Source organism: Pinus tabuliformis, chromosome 3_1, assembly GCF_031772625.1.
Source record: "Pinus tabuliformis cultivar Carrire ecotype Pingquan chromosome 3_1, CPIR1, whole genome shotgun sequence".
Lineage (NCBI taxonomy): Eukaryota > Viridiplantae > Streptophyta > Pinopsida > Pinales > Pinaceae > Pinus > Pinus tabuliformis.
The window spans coordinates 89337181-89357576 of NC_142301.1; the positions used below are offsets into that span (position 1 = coordinate 89337181).

The 20396-nt window shown below is 36.5% G+C and overlaps 1 pseudogene; it reads right to left on the reverse strand.

Moving 5' to 3' along the window:
- Positions 1-1379: 1379 nt before the first annotated feature.
- Positions 1380-20396, reverse strand: part of LOC149185917 (enolase 2-like) — a 41382-nt pseudogene continuing 22365 nt past the window's right edge.

A 20396-nucleotide genomic window follows, 5' to 3' on the forward strand; every position in this document is an offset into this window, starting at 1 on the left:
AATAATTTCATTAAAATTATATTAGCTAAACATTTTTTATATATATGCCAGAACAATTTTATATAAAATATTTTCTTTCAAATTATCGTACTTAAATTATATATATAATTTTTAACAAATTATTTAAATATCAAATAAAGTGCACGCCTCTTTAAAACACCTTCCCCTACCGCTAAGAAAGTAGTTGCACCATTATTTAAGTAAAAATTTAAAATTTAATAGATGGTTGGGCAGGTTCATAATTTTTTATCGTTAAATTATATTTTATTTTTCGAGGGATATCATACTTTTTTATGTGGCATTGTCAATTGTATTTAAGTTCGTTTTTTAACTGTGGATCGAGATGTATCTTGGAATTTTGCAACAAAATAATTTATTAGATCATATGAGACCATTAGAAAAAAATTTAGACTATGGAATTTATTAGGATTCTTTTATTGGAATTGGGTATTTTAATCATTTTCTTAATTACAGATAGAAATTGGATGAGTGAAAAAGAAAGATACTGACATATTTTCACTGTCATCACCACATCAATGGATGGAATGGATGAAGGTAACTTCCTTACATATCTAAATAGAGTATTTAAATCTTGTTTAAATTATTTTTCCTCCAAATGTATAATTAAAAAATTATTTTGTCATTAATGATTGACCGTTTATGAAGATTATGAAAATTAGATACACTTAATTCAGGCCTAACTTTGTAAAACATCAATATCCTATTTTGAAATGTGACTTCACTCTAGAAAAAGGCATTGGATTATGAAATGTCTCTAAATTATGAAATGTCTCCTATAGCCACATATCCATTGTCGTATATGACAAAGATTGAAAAATGTGGAGCGAACTGCCCTTCTCAATATTGTCAAACAACTAAATAAGATTATATAAGAGACAAAAATAATTAATAATTTAACTAGAACTCAACTATAACTCAATCAAACTGGTCTAAACTCAAACTGATTATGAAACTTGAATTGATAGTTATGACACCTAGCAGGTGGTTGGAATTAGTTTCTCCAACATTCTTTTTATGATGAATATTGAAAAATGTGGAGCCAAGTGCCCTTCTCAATATTCTCAAACAACTAAATAATATTACATAAGGGACACCAATAATTGATAAATTAACTTGAACTTAACTATAACTCAACTGAACTAGACTAAACGCAAACTAATTATGTCACCTCGATTCACAGTTATGACACCTAGCAGGTGGTTGGAATTAGTTTCTCTAACACTCCCCTTTAATTACAGCCACAAAAATTTAAACTAAGATGTATGCTGGTATAAGTCTCAGTCAGGCTTACAATTTTAGAAACAATTGATATCAGTTGGATTACTTTTTATTTTCTTTCAGATGATGTACACTCTGAATTACTTCAAATTTTTCTTTTTGTTGTACGTTTCAAATTTTAGTTTCTGGTGCAACTCTTCCATTATTCTAGGTTGTCTATGTATGTCCCCTACGTGTTTAAAAGTAGGCTTGTATGTGGATTGCTGCCACATGTAATTTTCTATAGCGCGCTCTTCATCATCAATTTTCTGCAACTTAAGTTCATGATAAAATTTTATCTCTTCAAGACTCTAATACATGAAAACTCCATTAAAGTTTTCATTCATTGCTACAACTTCTATGCATACCTCATTAAAATTGGTGTTGCAAGTCATGATTCCAGTAACTTTAATTCTGTTCTTTTGTTTCTTCTTCCTGGTTGTTGTTGACAACTGCACATTAAAAATTAAGGTTAAGTTAAAAACATTTGAAGAACCATATTGATTTTGTTTTTCTACTTTGCAATGAGAGATTTCTCCTCTTGTGCTTCCTTCTTTGCCTATGTTGCTTCCACTTCTTTACTAACTTGTGTTGCTACAAAAATGTTATCTTCCACTTGGTTTTCAGACCAAAGTGGGCTTCTCCCACCAAATAACATCATGTCTATGATATTTTTTTGTTGCATCACGTGCAACCATTCATCATTGGCTAACTATTCTTGATTAAACTTAACATCAATAATTTTAATTGCCATATTCAACATACCATCAGTTTCTCCAATGACATCTTCATTATTATCAACAAGGTCTGTTGCTTGATTCACTAAATGGTAATCCACTTTGTAACAACCCCAAGTTGATTTTATATGAAAATAGATTAAACCAAAGTCATGGGACACATATTCCAAGTAGAATGGAGGGGAAAAGATTATAGTGAGCATCACTTGTGGTTAATTAATGGTTATGTAGATTGACAGAAATTAAAAAAGGAAAAGAGGCAATAATTGGCAATTTAATATGAGAAATAAAGGAAAATAGGAGAAAATGATGATGATGAAGAAGTTCTTATGCGTCCAAGCTTATTTTGATGTTAGTGATTTTTGGACTGGTTTATGAGAAATCATTGTGGTCTGGGGTAGAGGTGGTATAGCCTTTGGATTCCCTAGTTGGTTTTGTTTTGGTTTATCCGATGTGATCCCACATTCATGCTTGGAATATGCCACGAGGGTGACTGACTGAAAGAAAGATTTGGTTCAGCCCAATCTATGGTCGGATGGTACATGTAAGGCCCTCACTTGGTTGGTTTTATGCATATATTAATATATGCTATTCCATATTGAGATTCATGAGCACAAGTTCTAGTTGATGTGTGATTATATGACCAATTTGATATGGTTTCATTCTGGTTAAATGTTGGTTACATGCATGGTATATTTCTTATGATGTGCTCTTGAGCTAGATATAATTCATGGTTTGACAACTCATGGTTGATTTACATGAATGCATGCGAAAATTTGTGTTTACCATAGCTAGTACAAGAGAGAACCAATCCTTCTTAATGGATGTCTGATGAACTAATGAAAACAATGAACAAACTAGGCATTCATGACCTACATGTACCATAGTATCCAAGTGTTTGTATAAATGAATAATTTGGACCACCAACTTCCCGAGGTCATAACTTTCGCATACAATCTTCATTTGGCTATCATAATACCTCGTTTCGAAGATCTCCATGCGCAACACAAAAATAGAAAATTTTCATAAATTGTGGTACTTTACTAGACTCCCCATTTTCCTCAAAAATGTCATTTAGGCCCTCAAAATGGCCTCGGAAGTTTATGACTTGAAAAACTACCAAAAAAAAGTTGGCGTAAATTTAAAGAAACAAAACTTAAAGGAATTAGTATTGGGTAAATTAGGCCGATAAGAGTGTGATCATGTGTCACTAGGTGTTTAAGGTCAGTTATAGACATGTGGAGGCCATTTCCATAAGTGCATCTTGGAAATTGGGTCATTCATGGTACTCTCATCTCATGTTCACCCTACTGAGTAGGTTGAAGTGGGTAAATATGGGGTGGGGTCTCTAAAAGTGGTATCAAAGCGAGGTTGCAACATTGGACATCGGGGTAAATGCATATTGTTATGAATGCATGTCATTTTTTGATATGTTTATCACACATACATGTTAGATACTTATTGTTATGGTTATGGCATCTATATATGAGTTAGTATGTTTTTGATGTTATATCATGCTAATCTCAATTGGAATGTGAAAATGCAATAACATCCCTTGAGATAACTTGAGATACTCTTTTGCTTATGTTTTATTTAGCTAACAATGGCATAATGCAGCAAATAGAAGGCCAAGAGATGAAAAGAGGAATAATTGAGTACAGTTCAAATGACTCTTTGTACAGGCCTCAAGAGACATTGGTAGGATGGGAGATATCAGTTGAGTAGCAAGGAGAGAGACATTCTCTAGTTTTTGTGCATACATTGAGAAGTTTTAAGGAAAAAATCATGAGTTGCAAGGCATATAATGAGTGGTCGATTGAGGCATAGGAAATGCTTTCCAAAGCTTAAGAAAATAATGTCGAGGTTAATGCACTTATCCTCCATAATCTGTCAAATTTGTAGAAGTAGGGACAACTAGGGATCAATCATGGACGGGAAGAAAAGAATAATGGTGCAGATGGAAGAAGGTCTCAGAAAGGGTACAGGATGGACAAAGACGATACAGTGAAGAGTGGAAGATCCTTGGATACAACTGATAGGATGGCTAACACTCGTGGATTTTATTCTAGCTCTGGCCCTGAGAGACATCATCATCATCACTCTAGCATCCTTATATGAGGAGTGAGAGGGGGTACCTTCCAGAGGAGTTAAAGAGAGCTAAGCCTCCTATTTTTGATGGGGAAGTGAAGAAACCAAAAGATGTAGAAGCATGGTTGTTTTGGATGAAGATATTCTTCATATTGCAGGATTACTTAGAGAAAATGAAAACCAAGATAGCTACCTTTAGTCTCAAGGGAAAATGATATATCTGGTAGGAAGATGTTAAGCATGTCAAAGGCATTAGAGAAGAGTTGATTTGGTATGAGATTGAAAGACTCTTCAACAAGAAGTACCTTTATAAGAGATATTATGATGGAAAGTCCAAGGAATTATATGAGCACAAGATGGGTTCCATGATAGATAAAGAGTACATGACCAAATTTCTAGAGCTGGTAAGGTATGCCCCCTATCTCAAGGATGATAAAGCAAAGGTCCAAAGATTCATCAATGGATTGTTGTTAGAATTCAAAGATTGGATTGAATATGATGAGCCTCGACCATTGGACAAAGTCATTGGAAAGTTGAAGCATTGTTATGAGTGGTCAAAGCGCAAGCCTAAGCTTAAGCATGATTGGAAAGGTAATGAAAAGACTAGATGAAAAAGGCCTAAGAAGCGAGGAAGATTTCAAGATGTAGGTGATAAGGAAAATGTGGCACCTCATAAGAAGTTTAATGTAGCTAAGAGAGGTCATGGGTCTCAGTCTAAGGAACAATAGAATAAAGATGACGACATGAATCCTTTGAGGTGTTGGCCTTATGTCGGAGAACATTATAGGAGGTATTTTCCATTTCATCAGAGTGGTAGCCCTCAAATTTACAGTGCTCGAGAGGCACAAACAGTTGGGGATATAGGCCAGAGCGTTCCCTGGATTTATGAAACAATGGAAATAGGTAGGAAGATCATCAGGCATCCATTATCAAGATGGAAGGTAAGATTTGTGATCAATTTGTTTGTATTTTGATTCATCCTAGATCGATTTATAGTTATATTATTCATGACCCGTGGATCAATATTGTTAGAACAAAGAAGTGCATGCAAAATCTTGGTTGGTGTAGTTGGCTATAGGGACTAAGAGAAGAGTTCATCATTGGGTGAGATCTTGTGCATTTGAGCTTAATGGTATTTCTATGTAAACACATATAAATGTTCTTCCTTTGGGTTAATATAGAATTCCTTTTGGCATGGATTGGTTGTTCATTCATAACGCTAAGGTAGACTGCTATGACAAGGAAATTGAGTGTTTGGATGATTATGAAGAAAAGAGAGTCTTGCAGGGAAAGAAGAAACCTACATCAGTAAGAATGGTTACAACTATGCAGGCCAAGCTCTATCATGGGAAAGGATGTTTATTTTTTTAGTGCATGTTTTCAGTTACAAAGGGAGAGAGGATGAGGATGATGAAGCCCTGAGGAAGTATCCTATTTTGCAACAATTTCAGGGTGTGTTTCTTGCATATATTCTAGAGTTGCAACCTCAAAGGGAGGTGGATTTCTCTATCGAGTTGATGTAGGGAGTAGCACTAGCATCCAAGGCACCTTACAGGATGAGCACGCCCAAGTTGGTGGAGTTGAAGTTGTAGCTCAAAGAAATTGTTGATAAGGGTTACATAAGGTCAAGTGTGTCTCCTTGCGTGATCTGAAATTAAAATTGAGGGTTTCTTGTAAAATTTTACAAGCTAGTTTATATCTTATGGTCAATGGATTGATATTGAAAAATAACACAAACTAAGTCAATTTTGGTAGATTTTAACAGAAAAAAATAAACAACATGCAACATCACATTATTACATGTAGAAATTTACAGGGTAAGTTCCTCAGACAGAACACCAAAGGACAACACTCACAAACAGATCACAGATCAATACACTAGTATTATTGATATGGTTAAAACCCTCAAAAAGGGAAACAATCCATGGACTGAGCCAACGCGGCCACTTAAAGAAATTTATTAATAAAAGAATGAAAATTTATAGAAGCTTTTCTCATGAACGGTTAACCTACAAACAACCCTCCATGCTCTTTAAATAGAGATCATGGACCAATCGGGTGTTAAGCCACGAATCAAGTGTCGGTAATACCGAGGAGAGAATGAACTGTCAGATCAATTCATGTCTAGAACATATCGTGACCATCAGATTTTAAGTTACAAAAGTACATAGTAAAGAAACATACTTTACCTAACTCTACACTAGACCAAGTTATACTTAACTATTTCCTATGTGTCGGAATATCCTAACATCCTCCCTTAAGAACAACCTGGGATAGGATTGAAGGATGTACAAACATGACACAATCAAAGAAGGAAGGAGGCACTAGAGCCTATCCCCCCTTAGTGACAACTTCCTGAACTCCAGCCATAAAACAAAGTTTAGTAAACTTCACCTCTGTAAGAGCATTTGTAAAGATGTATGCAACTTGATCATCTGTTGAAAAATATTGCACTTCAAGAGCATGGTCATGAATGAGCTTTCTGATGAAGTGCATGTGCAGTTCAATGTGTTTTTTGCATTGATGTTGGACTGGATCTTTGCATAGCTAAATGGCACTTTGATTATCACACCAAAGTGTAGTCAGATGCTGCTGGTGAATGCCAAACTCTGACAAGATCTGATGAAGCCACAAGGCCTCCTTACTAGCTTCTACAACACCACGATATTCTGCTTCTGCTGATGAAAGAGAAATGGCAATTTGTTTTTTGCAAGCCCATGTAATAGGTCCTGAGCCAAGAGTGAAAACATAACATGCAGTAGACTTCCGATCATCAGGGTCAACAGCCCAATCGGAATCAGTGAAACCAACCAATAGAGGAGATGCTTCTGCACTATAATGAATCCCAAACTGAACTGTACCTCGAACATAATGAAGTATTCTTTTAGCTACTTTCCAATGACTTTCATGTGGGTTTTGCATAAACCGAGCAATAAGGCCAACAACGAAGGAAAGGTCAGGACGAATATGGGTTAGATACAAAATGTTTCCTACAAGTTGACGGTATAAGGTAGCATCAACTTCAGGGGAAGTACAAGTGACTGAAAGTTTAGCTCCAGACTGAAAGGGAGAAGGGGCTAGCTTATGGTCTTCCATGTGAAAATGGCATAGAAGATCACAGGCATACTTGGAATGGGAAAGGGAAATACCTTCCTTGGATTGCAAGACTTGAAGACCAAGAAAATAATGCAAGTGTCCTAAGTCTGTAATTTCAAACTTATTTTTAAGGCTGGACTTCACATGGTTTATAAGGTTGGGATCACTGCCAGTAAGGATAAGATCATCAACATAAAGAACAAGAATGATAGGAGACTTGCCCACTTTCTTAGTGTAGACAGTATTGTTAGAATGACACCTAGAAAAGCCAGTTTCTAAAAGAAATCTATCCATTTTGGCATACCAAGCTCGAGGGGCTTGCTTGAGACCATAAAGGGATTTCTTGAGCTGACATACAAGGCTAGAGTCTATTTGTATAAAGCCAGTAGGTTGTTCCATATAGATTTCTTCATGCAAGTCTCCATGCAAGAAGGTAGATTTAACATCCATCTGATGGACATCCCATTTGAAAGAGGCAGCAAGGGAAAGAACAAGGCAGATAGAGTTCATTTTGGAAACAGGGGAGAAGGTTTTAGTATAGTCAATGCCTTCAACTTGTGAAAAACCCTTAGCAATAAGAGGAGGTTTATGTTTATCAACTTTTCCATCTGGGCCATACTTGGTTCTATAAACGAATTTGCATCTAACAAGTTTTTCTCCCTTTGGAAGAGGAACACGATCCCATGTATCATTTTCCAATAATGAACGATATTCTTCATTCATAGCTATGTCCCAATCTGGATGGCTTGAAGCTTCTGCAAAGGTGTCAGGATCACAATTCGTTGAAGCTTGAGCTAGTAAAGAAGAGGCTCTATCGAACTAAGAACGTGTGCGACACTGATCTGTAGGATCACCGGCAAGAGCACCTACTGCATCCCGAGTAGCACAAACCCATTTTGGAAGTTGAGGAGCTGAAGAAGGATCTTGAGAAGGTGGGGGAGGATTGTCATCCTCACTGTCATCATCTGAAGAAGAAATATTTTCAGAAGTAGAAGGGATAGAGAAAGGTGGCACATCCGCCGCACTAGGCTCGTAGGCCGATATATTTTTAGCAAACTTTACATCTCTTCTAATGATAACATTTTTGGACTTAAGTGGAATAAGTATATATCCTTTGACATCTTCAGAATATCCAACAAAAATACATTTTTCACTCTTAGGTTCTAGAGCTTTATGTTTCTCATCTGGAATATGGGCCCATGCTTCGCTTCCAAAAACACGAAAGTGACTTACATCTGGTTTAATTGAGCTCCATGCTTCTTCTGGAGTGATGTTCTTTAAAACCTTAGTAGGAGTGCGATTTACTATGTAATTTGCACAGTTAATTGGTTCTGCCCAAAAACTAAGACTAAGTCCTTTAGATTGAATCATACAATTAGCCATTTCCTTTAAGGTGCGATTCTTCCTTTCAGCTACACCATTTTGTTGTGGAGTATATGGAACAATATGTTGCATTTTGATCCAAAATGGATTTTGGATAGACTCCTAAGTCTAAATGTTCCTCACAGAGGAAAAATGAAAGTCCAAGGAAGTTCCTGGAACTAGCCTCATTGCAGAGATCGTCTCATTCTGACCCTGCTGCAACTTGAATGGGAAAAATTGGACTTAGGATGCAGAAGTTATCGCTCGAAGAAGATTCCCTTTGTTCCTTAGAAAAAGAGGAAAAATCTTTTGAAAGTCGCAAAAAACCCTTCAAAAGGGAAATCGCATCAGACCATGGCAAAAGAGCAGATTTAAGTGGAAAAGGGGAAGCACCCCCGATTGCCGATCCCCGACAAATCGAGTTGGAGGAAGGCACATGCACATATAACATAGAGGCAGGACCCCATGATGAGCAATATCATGATCGTCAATATCAGTGGATCACAATTAGCGTTGGCATAGGCCATGCCATATGCACAGAACCCTAGGTCCATGCGATACGCGATTGCGATCAATCGCATCACAATATCGCATCAGAGTAGTACAACAGAGCGTATATATATATATATAGAGAGAGAGAGATATCTCTCTCTCTCTCTCTCTATATATATATATATATATAGATATATATACATATATATAGATATATATATGTGATGCCACGAAACCAGAACCGAAAGGGTATGAAAATGCCACTGCATAATTGTTTGAAATCCGCCATAAGGTCCTCCATCAGATTTTCAATGTTTTTAATATATTTTTATAAATACAAAGGGAACCGTGGCACAGGGGCCTATGCGACTTGTGATAAGCAACTTAAAGGTGGACCCGATGGAAAATAAGGTGGAATTCATAATATTTGAAGTATGATAAACATTGATTCTGTGGGATTTTCCCGTGTTTAGTGTATTTTCCTGTGTAAGCTGAGAACACTATTTTTGGGCTTTTCAACGCAACGATGGTCCCTTTCGTTGCAGAATAGGTGGCCACCTTCCCTAGAGACGTTATGCCATGATTGCTAATGCTCAGAAGGGGATTCCAACGAACAGAGGTCGGGAGCTAGAGAGCCCGAGAAAAGGAAGAGAACGGACATCACCGATTGCCTTAAAGCCACAGAATGACAGAGAAAGAAAAGAAAAGAGAGGAGAATAGGCACAAGAGAGTTCTGAGATAGGAGCACAGAAAGCTAAGCCAAAATAGGAAGCTAAGGCGAAATGGAGCAGCGCAGAAAGCAAAAGGCAGAAGCAAAAAGAGGTCGAGAGAGCAAAAGCTGAATGCGCAGAGTAGCCAAGGGAGTCACTTGGAGTTCAAGTGAAAATCCAGAGAGCTATACATTTCTAAGAGCTGAAGAGCCAGAGCCAAGAGTTAGAGCCAAGAGCCAAAGCAAGAGCCAAGAGCCAGAAAGCCGAGAGCTTCAAGATCTGGGGATAAAATGGCATCTAAACCCATTGTTTCTATGTAAAGCCAATGGAGTTGAGTCAGGGAGATTGTAGAAGGACTTTACCATAATCCCAGAGAACCTAGTCGAGTTGACTCGAGCTCATGGAGACGTAGCCCAAGAGTTTTGGGTGAACTCCAAATTAATATTGTTGTTTTGTTTGTGGTTTATTGTTGCATTGTCTCTGCTGCTTTATTTACTGTTATATGCATTTATATATCAGTTTGAGCACATTAAATTATAGCACATAAAAACTTTTAATAAACAACACCAGCATACACCTTTTGTTCAAGCACATATTTAATTCCGCACTGGTTAATCATAAAGACTTGGGAATAATTAAGCTTTGGAAGTGGGAGAGGTTCTTGTAAGTTAGACAAGAAGCCTAAGAGCCCCATTTTCAGATTAGGTGGTATCAGAGCTTTAGTTTGGTTAACCTCACCTTCAAAGAAGGTTATATCAGAATGCTTGATTGACAGAGCAAAGATTTATTGTCTAGAAGGTGTTTGGGCAGTCAAGGATTGATTGTCTAATTGATTGTATGCTTGTTGCAGACTAACTATTGTTTGAGTTTGCAGAGGTGAAGGGAAAGCTATTGATAGCTCAGTCCAGGAAGGACAATAAGGAAAGAGAGCTGAAGGCACTCTTCTTATCCCAAAGGACCTCAAGGCAATCCTTGGAGCATAAGAGGTTGGTTGCACAAGGTTGCTGAATAAGCTCTTTATTTATCTTGTTGAAGTTTTTTTGTTCATTGGCATAATGACAACTTCTACAAGTGGGTCCCCAAATTCTGCTTTCTTCACAAGATTCTTTGATGAATACATGAAGCAAGAATTTTCCACCATGATGGATATGGTGAGTGAAATGTATGATGATGGAAGGAAGAGCAACAAACTTAGAGAGCAGTTGAATTCCATGAAGGAAGAGAAGCAATTTCTTTCTGAAATATTGCAGGAAATGGAGAGGCAACTTCATATTGCAAATATGAACCTGAAAAGGATGCATGAGTTGGAGACACAGCTCTTTGTTGCCCAAGAAGCCTTTGTCAAGTATCAACTTGAAGAAGAGGTAATCATTCCAGTTTGTCTTCAAATTCCTCTAAGGATGCTTATATTGGTTCTTTTGAAAAACATACTAGAGGCATAGGTTCCAAGCTCATGTCCAAGATGGGCTATGAAGGAAAAGGCTTGGGTAGACATGCACAAGGTATCGTTGAGCCTATAATGATTGAGGAAAGGCCTAAGTATTTAGGTCTTGGCTATGGACAAGCTTATGGAGAAAGTTCCAAAGTTGCCATGAAGGCCATTGAAACAACTCCAAGAAGGAGTTGCATTACAGAGTGTGAAGATTGTATTCAAGAGGAATGCAATAGCTTGAACATCATTTGTAGATGCAGGTGTTTAGAAGCACACACTTGAACCAGAGAGTTGGGGAGACTCTAACAGCCTTGAATAGATTGATGGTGTCCCAAAGGGAGCCCCTTCTTCATTTGATTCACCTCCTCATGAGGGCAATAAAGGTGAAAGACAAAGGTATAAATCTGGTTCTAAACATTTTCCTTTTGATTGTGCAAAGAATGATAAATTTCCACATATGTATGGGAAAAGAATTCCATGTTCCTTTTGTGGGTTGGATAACCATAATGTTTCTAGATGTTGGAAGAGAATGGCCATATACATGAAACTTTTGAAGGAAAAGAAGAAAGAAGCCAAAGTTCCATTGGACAAGGCAAATCATGCTGTCAAGAGGATGCACATGTACTGCACTTACTCCCATAAGCAAGGACATCTTGTTGCAAAATGTTGGACTCTGAATCCAGCAATGCTTCCACAAAAGTTGAAGAAAGTGGAAAGAGAAGATACCAAAAATGGAAGGGATGATTCAAATGATGATGTTGATGTGCAGACAAAGGTAGTACCTTTGAAAGGGATTGGTAATAATCAGTTAGAGTTCTTATCCGATTAAGATTGCATGTCTATTGATGCATCTACATTATATTTCATTTCGGTTTTGAAAGTACAGTGTGCTTAAGTGAAAGTTGAAGTATGAAATGCATGCATGAGCAGGAGATGCATGAACAGAGGGATGTTGATGATTTTCTTGTTTTTGAACATGTATGTGTAATTAACTTGCAGGGTTGATTGCTTTGACATGCATGTGATGCCATGTTGACTTAGGAGAAGTTAACTTGGTCTCCAAATGGAGATAATGATGAAGTGTTTCATCTTTTGAAAAAGAGTCCTAATGGTCTTTTTCTACCTGCTTGACTTGAAGGGTCATTTGTTTAAAGGCATGTTTTGTGGGCTTGTTATATAGTCCATCATTTGTATGTAGATATAAGACATGGAGGTGTTCACAAGATGTGAAAATCTGTTTCTTTTGTTGAAGCATGAGTTTAGGCCATCCAGTTGTTGTATGTGTTTCATTTGTTGTTAATAGTTGTTGTTGACAACTTTTCAAATAGGTATAAATGAAAGTTTTGTGGAGCAGATGTACTTCACATTTGTTTGAGCCACCTTGGATCAATGATCAAGGCAAAGAAGTTCAAAATGCCTTCTATGACCATTTTAGCAAAAGTTCTGCAGGAAGGCAAGGAGGAACACAATTCTTCCCAGGAAGACCAGCCCATCCAATAAGGGAAGTGGTCAAAGACTTTGGTTCAGAGGCACTATGTAAGGCAAGTGTGGGAGGTTGAAAGAGGAGGGTGAGTCACTCTCATTTACTTTTCAGATAAGTATATTAGTCTTTTGGAGACCAAAAGTTCTTTTAGTGAGAAGGTGTGATCCAAAATGGATTTTGGATAGGCTCCTAAGTCTAAGTGTTCCCCACAGAGGAAAAATGAAATTCCAAGGAAGTTACTAGAACTAGCCCCATTGCAAAGATCGTCTCATTCTGAATCTGGTACAACTTGAATGGGAAAAATTGGACTTAGGATGCAGAAGTTATCACTCAAAGAAGATGCCCTTTGTTCCTTAGAAAAGGAGGAAAAATCCTTTAAAAATGGAAAAAAAACCCTTCAAAAGGGAAATCACGTCGAACCAGGGCAAAAGAGAAGATTTAAGTGGAAAAGGGGAAGCACCCTCGATTGCCGATCCCCAACAAATCAGGTCGGAGGAAGGCACATGCACATATAACATAGAGGCAGGACCCCATGACGAGTGATATCGCGATCGCCAATATCGGCGGATCACAATCGGCGTTGGCATAGGCCATGCCATATGCACAGAACCCCAGGTCCATGCGATATGCGATTGTGATCAATCACATCACAATATCGCGTCAGAGTAGTACAACACTGATTGGCTTAAAGCCATAGAATGACAGAGAAAGAAAAAAAAGAGAGGATAATAGGCACAGGAGAGTGCTGACACAAGAGCGCATAAGACTAAGCCAAAGCAGGAAGCTAAGGTGAAAGAGAGTAGTGCAGAAAGCAAAAAGAGGCCGAGAGAGCAAAAGCTGAATGCGCAGAGCAGCCAACAGAGTCACTTGGAGTGCAAGTGAAAAGCCAGAGATGTACATTGTTGAGAGCTGAAGAGGCAAAGCCAAAGCCAGAGCCAAGAGCCAGAGCGAGAGACGAGAGCCAAAAAGTTGAGAGCTTCAAGATTCGGGGATAAAATGGTGTCTAAACCCATTGTTTTTGTGTAAAACCAATGGACTTGAGCCAGGGAGCTTGTAAAAGGACTTTGCCATAATCCTAGAGAGCCTAATCGAGTTGACTAGAGCTCACGGAGATGTAGCCGAAGAGTTTTAGGTGAACTCCAAATTAATATTGTTGTTCTGTGTGTGTTTTATTGCTGCATTGTCTCTACTACTTTATTTATTTTTATATGTAATTATATATCAGTTTGAGTACATTAAATTACAGCACATAAACAGTTTTAATAAACAACACCAACATACACCTTTTGTTCAAGCACATATTTAATTTTGCACTGGTTAATCATAAATACTTGGGAATAATTAAGCTTTGGAAGTGGGAGAGGTTCTTGTAAGTTAGACAAGAAGCCTAAGAGCCCCATTTTCAGATCACATTTGAATTCCATTCCTAGTGCAAAAGTTGATGCATTTGTTGTTAACATATTCTCTTCCATTATCAAATCTTAGCTTAAGAATTTGATTTCCAGATTGTTTTTCAACGAAGGCCTTAAAGGCCAAGAACATGTTAAATACTTCACTCTTGAGTTTTAAGAAGTATACCCAAGTGCATCTAGAGAAATCATCTATGAAAGTTAAGAAATACTTGTAGCCAGAGAATGAAACAACTAGAAGTGGACCACATAAATCACTATGCACAAGCTATAAAGGGGCTGAGGCATGCCAAGAGGCACGTTTTTCAAAACTATCCCAATGATGTTTTCCAAGTACACATCTAGAACAAACAGCATCTCTACATGATACCATTGGAAGACCTGTCACCATATTTTATTTACATAGATTCTGAAGGAAGTGATATTTTAAGTGACCAAATTGCTCATGCCAAAGTTTGCTCACTTCATTGTTATGAGCACCAAATACCAAGGGAAGATTTGATGACCCAAACTTGTTAAACTTATACAACCTTGTAGAATCATTAGCAATGCCAGTAGCTAAAGTCTATCTAGGATCTCTTAGGTCCTTAATTACAACATCGTGAGGTGAAAATTCAACGATTTTACCTTCACCTGAATGAGTTATTTGATATACAAATAGAATGTTGGAGGATAAGGTTGGAACACATAATACATCATTAAATTGACCATTGTCTATATGAACAATTCCAGTCCCTACAACACTAAGAGATCTATCATCACCAACATATATATTTTTGGTGTTACAATCATTTAAAGAAGAAAACATGGCTTTGTTTTTGGCCATGTGATAAGAAGCTCTAGAATCAATGAGCCACTCATGATAATGAGAAGAAGAAGATACATTTAGTGCATAGCCAGACCAATATGCTTAACAACCACATGTAGAAAGTGTTATTCCTGAAGATGAAGTTGAAGTTGAAGAGTGCTCCAAATGGATTTTATGCTTCATCATTACTACTTCCAAGGCTTCCATATTCTTAAAACATTTGGATTCTAAGTGGCCATCTCGATTACAAAAGTGGCAATGTCTATCAGTCTTCTTCCCTTTGTTTTTATTTGCCTTATCATTTTGTTGAAATGATTTTTCATTTTGAGACTGAAATTGCTTAGGACCCTTGTTTGGTTTAGGACCATTCTTTTTAGGATACAACTTCTTAGGATTCTTTGAAGTTGGTTGCTACTCAGCGGCTAAGGCTTTCTTAAAAGACTTTCCAAGATTAAGAAGACCAAGATGTAAGACTTTTTCTTTTTCTCTTATTAAACAATCACAAAAGGCATCAAAGGAAGGGGACTTGTAGTCTTGTCCTTGAGAAATGAAGGCTTCTCTTGTAGAATGGAAGGTGGAAACAAACATAGAGTAGGCTGGTCCCAACTTAGTAAGAATGGAATAGATAAAGTTACCATCTTCTTTATTAACCTTAATACCTTCCAAGAGAAGTCTAAGGGTCTTGAACTTGGACAAATAATCTTCAATGGAAGAAAAATTACTGGGGTCCAATGTAAGCAACTCATTTTTTAGTTGATGGGCTCTAAGTTCATTTTTAATTCCAAATACTTTAGTGATTTGTTTCATTGCTTCATTAGGAGTATCAAGTTCTGGGATATGGAATCTAAGGTCTAGAGAAATAGACATCCCTATCAAACCACGTGCTTGATCTTGCCTATTTTTCCATTTGGTTGTCTTATCTTCATATTTTGGTTTGGTTTCTTGGCCTGAGGCTATTCTGTAAAGACCTTTACTTCTAAGTAAATCCACAATGTAGGACCACCATTGGAAGTATTGGGTGCTGTCAAAAATAACTTGACTTGAACTTTCCATTTTAATAGAAACTAAAGCTATAGATGTTGAAACTAAGTGTTCTAATGGAAAGATCTCAAAATATTAGACTGATTAAAAAAAACAGCTCTGAAAACGGCTTCCAGATGAAGAAGTTATGACTTTTTTTCTTTAGTCACTGAAGCTTTGGGGTGCGTGCTTACTTGAGAAAACTCTTATTGCCTACAAAACAAAAAACACAAAACCCAACATGGGCATACAAAGAAAAACAAACCTTATTGCTTGAAGTTAGCTTTAGCCGGAAACTAAATATTTTCCTCAATGTTTCTGATTTTCGAAGATCACACTAAGGCGCGGTGGAAAAGAGCATACGCATGAGAAAAATCCTTCCTTTCTGTTTCTAATTTTCCCAGATCGCACAGATTCACAAGGAAAAGAGCATACATAGAAATGAAAGGTATAGATCTGGTAATAAAAAAAAACAAAGAGCTAAATAAACTAAAATAAATAGAGAGAAAATAACTAAAAATTGCAAATAAACATTGTATACCTCCAGATCTTAAAAATTATGTAGCTAGGTCTAACAGAAACCTTTTCGCATCAAATGAAAGGGGTTCCTCACTGGAACAGATGTTCCTAACAAAATAGATCAGTCCTCTCGGCCCAAAAGCAGTCAGTAATAGTAGATCTAGGAAACGACAGTCGGATGCAGTTCTACCAGCTTCAGATTTGGATCACCAACGGATGCAGCCCTCAACCTGGCTCTAATAACATGTAGGAATTTACAGGGTAAGTTCCTCAGACAGAACAACAAAAGACACCGCTCACAAACAAATCACAGATCAATACACCAGTATTGTTGATGTGGTTAAAACCTTCAAAGAAGGAAATAGTCCACGACCTGAGCCAACGCGGCCACTTCAGGCAATTTATTAACGAAAGAATGAAAATTTACATAAGCTTCTCTCATGAATGGTTCACCTAGAAATGACCCTCCATGCTCTTTAAATAGAGATCATGGACCAATTGAGTGTTAAGCCACGGATCAAGTGTCGGTAATATTGAGGAGAGAATGAACCATCGGATCACTTCATGTCTAGAACATATCGTGACTATCGGATTGTAAGTTACAAAAGTACATAGTAAAGAAACACACTTTACCTAACTCTACACTAGACCAAGTTAGACTTAACTATTTTCTATGTGTCGGAATATCCTAAAAAGTACAAAATGGCTGATTAGTTACTAAAAAAATGACTAAAATTTTCATTTAAATGAACATTTTTCAGTCGGTGATCAATATTAACTAATATACAGTATCTCATAATGCTACCAACTATTAGTTTTTTTCATTTAGTCATTAATTGGTTGTCTCAATTTTATCGTCGAGTATCATATTTAGTCAAAATTTTGTTCATTGATTTAGTCATTAATTGCCCCAATTAATGGAAAAATATACAACAAAATATATTACTATATGATCACCCGAAAAAACCAATTAGTGACCAAAGAAATATGACCAAAATGTTGGTCATGTTATAAGATATTGTAAAGTAGCTACTAATAGTAACATATATGCAAATTTTAGTCATCGTTTGAAGCTGGTTAATGACCAAAGAAATATGACTAAATTTCAGTCGTGTTATAAGATACTTTAAATTAGCTACTAATAGTTGTATATATGCAAAATATAGTCGTGATGCGTAATAAAAAACTTATCATTTTCAATAGTCATTTATTTATTTTTGGTAGTTTCAAATTCATTATATAAACGACTAATTTAGTAGTTTATATTCATTTCATTTACTTTCATTAATAATCATTATAAATGACTAATTTAGTTGTATATTCATTTTATTTGTATTCATCATTAATCAATATAAACTACTAATTTAGTAGTTTTAGATTGATTTTATGTAGTCGTTATTTATCAACATAAATTAATTAGTATGATTTCGCAACTAAATTAAAAAAATAATGTCATAAAATGTGCATGTTCATCTAATATGAAAAGACAAGGCTACATATGTTAATTACAATGCTAAATAATATCAAGTGCAACTACAAATAATTTCGACCACATAAATTATATTATATAAAATATCAAGTAATACAATATTACTTTCCAACGTTATACTGGTTGGATTAAAATTTACACATGAAATATTGTTTCATCACTTCAAAACGTTGCCAAGGCATTGTAGTGAATTCACCAACTCTAAATATTTGACCATCAGTTTGTGCATGTGTTTCTCATGCAGGATATTAGCTTTAAGGGTATCACTAGACCATTTCTCTTCTATCGCTCTTTCTGCATTTGTCGATCCAGTGTTATTGTTCTCCTCTTTCTTCAATTTTTTCTTCTTACCAACAATATTGATTTCCTCTTCTGAAATGAAAGAAAACATAATACATAGTATGAGGCATGAAAGACAATGAACACTAGCATATAAACTAAAGTAAACTATAAAATATTTATACAACATAATATACCTTAACATCAACAATGTCTACCATTTTTCTCCAGAAAAGCAAGAAACTCAAACATGTTTTCTTCAATGGGGTGATAGTGGCCACCATGTGGCTAGATGACCTATATAAACAAAGAAAATAAAATATCACGATAAAAAAGAACAACTTAAAAACTTAGCATTCAACCTTCAAGAAAATCTTAGGCATAATCATACTAACTAAGTTACATGCTAAAAAACTCAGGCTGTAGATAACTTGTGAAAATAAATGGAAAGAAAAAGGCAACATATAATAAATTATTTATGATAGTTGGCTTGAGAATTGCATCCTAAAAGAAACAAGAGCCACATGTTGGTAATGTACTACTCTTACTTTTTTTGCACATTATCACCAGGTGTTTTTTTTTTATTGTGCAAGAATGACATAAGCTTATGTGTGAACGTTTACGTGTTTTTCATGTAGCAAAATGCTGGGACCATTTTGAATAAATGAATTTATTAAAATCACAAAAACCTTTTAAATTAAGTGCAAGAGTGATACGCGCTTCATATCAAGTCCTGATCTTGTTCCCTGTAAGTTATCTGTCTCTAGTGTCACAAGATTCATCGTTGGATCTAAAGAAAATATGAGTTAAATTCAAAACATGCTTATGATTTGGTCAAAAGTAAGTGTTAGGTTCTACCTTGTCCAAGTCCAAATGGTAGTCTTCAAATTTTTAAAAATATAATTTGAATAATTGAGGAATCCAAGAAGAAAAGGGTATTTCAAATTTATTGTTGGTATGTACACATAGCCTTTATTACTTCTAGCTCCATTGCAATCGAGGCTCTCTAAAAAAAATAGAGAGAAACATTCTCGAAAATGGAAAAACATCTTATTGATTTCCCCACATCCTAAACATCAAAAACATTCTCGAACATGCCAAAACATTTTTATTTAGTATGGCTCTACAGGCTTGCGGAAAATTGTGCCTGCATACACTGCTGCTGACCCTAGTTCCTCCTCAATTCATAAGAGCTACAAAGGTGACAATAAAGATTGTAAATAAAAGGAAGAACAAATAACTGATTCAAAAAAAATCAGAAGACTGGATTATAAAAGCATTTGATTATATTTGGAAAGTCACTCAGACCTAAAAGGGGCACCTGTCTTTATTTGGCCCTGATGATGTGATATAAAAATGGGGCTCTTAGGCTTCTTGTCTAACTTACAAGAACCTCTCCCAGTCCCAAAGCTTGAATATTCCCAAGTCTTATTGATTAACCAATGCAGAATTAAGAAATGCTTGAAATTATAGGTGTATGCTTATGTTTTTTTTTACTATTAAGTGTTGTAATTATTGTTTCTTATGCTGATATTTTAAATACAAAGAACAGTAAATAATGCACCAAGTAAAGCACACACATAACAGCAATATTAATTTGGATTTCACCCAAAACTCTTGGGCTACGTCTCCATGAGCTTTAGTCAACTCAACTAGGCTCTCTAGGATTATGGCAGCAGTTCTTTTACAAGTCTTTGACTCAACTCCACCGGTTTGCACAGAACTCAATGGGCTTACTTTACCATCTCATCCCTAGCTCTGAAGCTCTCAGCTTTCTGGCTTTGGCTCTTGCTCTGGCTCTTGGCTCTAGCTCTGGCTCTCGACTCTGACTCTAGCTCTGGCTCTAGTTCTAGCTCTCAGCTCTCACTCTGGCTCTTCAGCTCTAGTTGTGGCTCATGGCTCTCTGCTCTGGCTTCTCTGAGCTATTTCTCTCAGCCTCAATGTGCCTCTGTGAGTCGCTCAACCTCCAAGAAACTTTAGCAACCTTCAGCAAAAATATGTTGTTGTCAATTGAGCTCTTTGGCTTTTCACTCGACCTTCGAGTGACTCCAAAGGCTCTCTCGCACTCAAATCTTGCTCGTTGTTCACTTAGCCTGCTCTCTCCCTGCCCATAAATTGATCTCTCTAGCTTCTTTGAGGAAATCCTCCAGCTCTGCAGCTTCCACAGCGGTTTTCTTTGTGCATAATCATTCTC